The sequence below is a fragment of the Amblyomma americanum genome, chromosome 6 (assembly GCF_052857255.1).
Source record: "Amblyomma americanum isolate KBUSLIRL-KWMA chromosome 6, ASM5285725v1, whole genome shotgun sequence".
NCBI lineage: Eukaryota > Metazoa > Arthropoda > Arachnida > Ixodida > Ixodidae > Amblyomma > Amblyomma americanum.
The window spans coordinates 98,013,863-98,018,410 of record NC_135502.1 but is presented as its reverse complement, the minus strand read 5'-3'; the positions used below and the strand labels follow the sequence as shown (position 1 = coordinate 98,018,410).

The following is a 4,548-nucleotide window of genomic DNA, read 5'->3' as shown; positions in this document are numbered from 1 at the left end:
AAAGGGGAGTCTCAACGGTAACGCCGATGGCTTAAGTCGAGGCCCCTAACGTGGGAATCCGCCTCAAAGTTGTTTGTTACTGATGTTTTCTTCCTGAGGCAGGATTTTTAACATATTGCTTTTGTTTAGTGTTTCAAAGTGGTTATGTGCTTTCTAGTGCAATTTTCCAATTTGTGGACGCGTTCTGAGTGCTGCTTGACTACTGTAAGGAACTAGGCTGTAGTATAAAAGGGGAAAGAGCCTGGCAGAGCTTAGTGAGGGTTGTCTCGTGCTTGCTGACTGAGCGGTTGCGTTTCGGCGTAGTTCTAACGCTTGCTGGGAACGAGCACAAAAATGGCAACTCTCCCGAAGTGACTTTGCAGTGTCCTGTGTGATCCTGAACCTGAGAATGAGGCCTTCTCTGTGCGCTGCGCTCAAGCAACGTCGAGGGACGACCGGTTTCGATTACGAGCATCATCGAGCGACATCCCTCCGGACAGCGAATGCAGTCCCCTGACCATCGGGATCTCCTTCTCCCGGCAGGGCGGTCTGTTACGTTTCGCCTACGACGCGCGGTATAGCCGGCACGGATGCAACGGACGCCGGGGCTTCGTTCAAAGTGGCGGTCATTCTGGGCCCGTTCAGTGCTGCCGTAACGCCTCCCGCCAAGCGCGTCCAGGCAGGTTTCTATGCCACGTGTCGTCGTGTGTGCGTGTGTGTGTGTGCATGTTGGTGCCCACGCTTGTCAAAGCGCGGCAGCCGGGGAGAGGAGCTCCCCAACTGGGAGGCGAGGAGGTCTGACCGGCGCCGGCCCGGCGGACGCGCACGTCACGTCTGAACATGTCCGAGCGTCGCCGTATCGGGCGCCTCATCCTGAGCCGTTCCTTCTTGCACTCGACTCCGAGGGTATAAAAGCCGCTGCCCCGGACGCCAAAGAGAGACTTCGATTTCTTCCTTCGAGTAACGTGGTCGCCCTGACCGGCTGCTCTTTTGCGATGCCAGAATAAACAAGTTGTTCTGTTGCCAGTCGACTCATCCTTTGCCGGGACCTTCGGATGTTTCCAGCTGTGCCCCAGGCCGCCAGGCCAACGCTACCCTTGGGGCTTGCAACCCTTTTGCAACAGTATCTCTCAAGAGGGGGCTCTCCTCTAGTACCAAACCAGCAGCTCCTTAAATACTCTTCGTGTTCCCCAGATCCCTAGCTGGGGAATATAGTTCGAAGAATGATGTCCAATCACGCAATGACACTGATGCTACCACCCACGGCAGGGCGGTCCTGATGTTCTCTCGCAGCTCGGTCGAGGGAAAGGGAAAAGGACCCGGTCACGTTGTCGTCCCCGCTGCCTCCCGGCGGGCGCGCACGTGCGTCCGGACCACGCCCATGCTGACCAGGAAGGCGCTTGTGTCACACAGGAATGCAAACTGTCTCCCAGCAGGGGTTGAAATATCTTGTACTGATGACCGGAACGCGGAACCTCTGTCGAAGGAGCGGCACTCTGGCAATTGTTCAATTCCAGCGTGACTGAAGAGGGCAACGCTGATCCTGTACTTCGTCGCCTGATGACCAGAACGAATACGTGGGGACGCTATCGTCGTCGCTGCTTCCGGCATTCCTGCAGCCACGTCTCCCATAGAGGGCTCACCCATCGCGGTGGTCCTCAGGGAATCCTCCCCATGTCCAATTTCGCCGAACTGAACAGCAGGAAGGAAGCGCGAGCACAACACCCCTCAACCTCTTTGTCTTTACGACAATAAAGTTTCAACACCAGCATGTCACACATGAAATAAACGTCGACCTCGCCGCCTACGTACAATGTGCACAAGAATCCGGATGAGTCACCCAGCCAGTTTTCATAAGACCAGCAAGGCATCGACGCTCAAACCTGCAGTCAGCGTCGACATGACACGGAATACAAGCTTGGTGACCGCGTATACGTGTGGACGCCAATTTGCAGCTGAAGACGCAGTGAAAAATAGTTACGCCGATATTTAGGACCGTAAAATATCCCCCCACTACGTAGTCACGCCAACTAGGAACTCGTTCCCGATCAAGCGGGCACCTCGCAGTAGTGGCATGCATGCCCAGAGCTTGGCTTGAAACCATATTACGCGCGCCGACGGACGCCGTTATTTTCACTCGTTTCTTTTATATACCTCTGTTTTTTATCTGAGCACTCGGTCGATATTTAAGAGAATGACACAAAGCGCAGTTTGGTTTGATCTTTTATTTAAATTTTGTTGCTTGTTTTATTATTTTGTTTCTTAGAAAAATGGGCACCAGAGCGCGCTCAAAAGTCCGTTATCTCCGACATCTGCTTCCACGTTGATCGTAATGACTGCAGTTCTTAGATTCCGCTTATCTCAAATGCTGAATCGCGACTTTAAGATGAGCACATCCGAAAACTGCGGTGACTATGTTCTTCGACGAGCTGTTATCGTCGCTGCCGAGTTCTTGAATTCTTTTTGAGCGTAAGTCAGAACAATAGTTCACTTCAGTGACGGTCTACTGGTCTGTTATCCAGGCCGTTGTCACCAACACGTGACGATGTCATCATTCGTGCTTGTTCCCGGCCCCATTCTCCTCTTTTCGTCCACCTTTGTCTGTTCCATGGCTCGCTGTGCTGTCCTCAATTTAATTTGAAGCCTTTTCGCTAGTCTCGATTTCTTCGCCCCACCGATGAGTACCGGTAAGGTAGTGCCGTTATACCAGTTGTTTCAGTGAAGCCCACCTTTAATTAAAAAGGGGCTTTTGATGTGAAGAGAAATTTATTCGACATAGTTATACAAGTGCTGGCAAACGTAAAAAAAAACAGATGAATCTTGTTACTAGTCTCGTGATTCACTAAATACCTATTTTATCTTTTTAGCTATTGCCTATTGGTGTCAGACTGCAGTTAGAGATTTGCATCTGGTCGTTAGTAATAGCCGTATCACTTTTTAGATCTTCGAAAGCGTGATTACGCTCGCCTTCATGACTCAATAAAATTGAGCCATTTTTCGCGCCATTAGAAAACCGCACGCCTGCTGGGAGCGCAAAGCGACGTCCATCAAATCTCGACACTCCGTGGTGACGCACCACATCACCATCGCTACCCCGCCCTCGCTGCGGAAGCGACGTGACGAGGAGCGTGGAGCACCGCAGCGTGGCTCCGTTGCTCAGTTGGTAGAGCACGGGACGCGATATTTGGAGGTCGTGGCTTCAGACCACGCTGGTGGCATGTGGTTGTTTTTTTCTCCTGCTTTGTGATCATTTCTTTTTAAAAATTGCCATATTATTCTTGCTTTGTTGAACACAGAAACTTTAAAAAAAGAACACCTACGCTGCTTGGTTCCGGAAACTGTTGGCTTCCATCACGAGCCCAGAGGGTAAGACCGACCGAAGGTAAAATTTTATTTGTATTCGGAAGAGCGAATAAACAAAACAATCCCATTTTGAAAATTTTCTATATCTTTTCAATCCGATGGAGCAGTGCGAAACTTTGTCTTCCTGTACACTGTTAATTTTTCTTTTTTTCCAAGACAGCGAAGAAATTAGTGAAATCCAGGATCAGATTTATCATTGGAAATATACACCAAAAAATCCTAATAGTACACTAGATTAGCTATCATGTTCATGAAAAGCTCGTCTCTTCAGCCGTCCTCAGCGGTATCTCTCCTGAATTCCTTTTTTATCATAAGTAAACTATATCCGAAGTCAAAGCGACTTTGAAAAGTCAGCTCAGTGCAGCGGAGCGCACGTGACGGGCTTAAAAAAGGAAGAAGTCCCTCTTGAACACTACGGCGATGAAGACGACTGCAATTAGCAAGCGATGGAGATTGTCATGAAAGAGGACCACCAATTACTGATTTAATGCGTTCAAAACGTCATTCGCCATTTCTTCTTATTTCTACCAGTAACATGGTGCGTGTAACATGTAACATGGCACAGGGTATTGTTTTTTGCAATGTTTGTATTGATTCGTCGAAAAATTTGTAATTCTACTCGTGAACCACAGTTCAGGTGGCGCATTGCTTTTGCTTCTCTAATGAACAGCATTACAAAAGCGCTTCGAATTTAACACCGCGTATGGCACTCGCACTAGATGACAATTTCCTTTTTTGTATAAATATACTGACACCTAACTGGAGTTCGTATGGCCGCTGTAGCTCAGTGGCAGAGCGCTGGTCTCGTAAACCAGTGGTCGTGAGTTCGATTCTCACTGGCGGCATTTCTTTTAGTACCGGTTTGATTATTTTTTTATTTGTTCCCAAATATTCATTGGAAGTCGAGCTATATCACGTTCCAATAGTGTTTTGATGCGGCTGGAGATGACGATTCGCGCATGCCTGGTATATAATTTTCACCTCTGCACGTTCTTGTAAGACTGGTTAATGTTTGGGATTCTACGTGCCAGAACTGCATCTGAGATATAAGAGACGCTGTAGTACAGGGCTCCGAGCAAATTTCAACCATGTGACGCTCTTTAACATGCACTGACATGCACATCACGTGAGTTTCCTTTTTCGTTTAATGATAATAATATAATGACTGTACGGTGTCAGGAAAGGAAGGCGCATTAACTGCCACAC

At 48.7% G+C, this 4,548-nt stretch overlaps 1 non-coding gene across 1 annotated transcript; it reads left to right on the top strand.

Annotated features, from left to right (window-relative positions):
- Positions 1 to 4,115: 4,115 nt before the first annotated feature.
- On the top strand, positions 4,116 to 4,187 carry TRNAT-CGU (transfer RNA threonine (anticodon CGU)). Its single transcript has one exon. It is a non-coding gene; the product is annotated as a tRNA-Thr (tRNA).
- Positions 4,188 to 4,548: the final 361 nt, after the last annotated feature.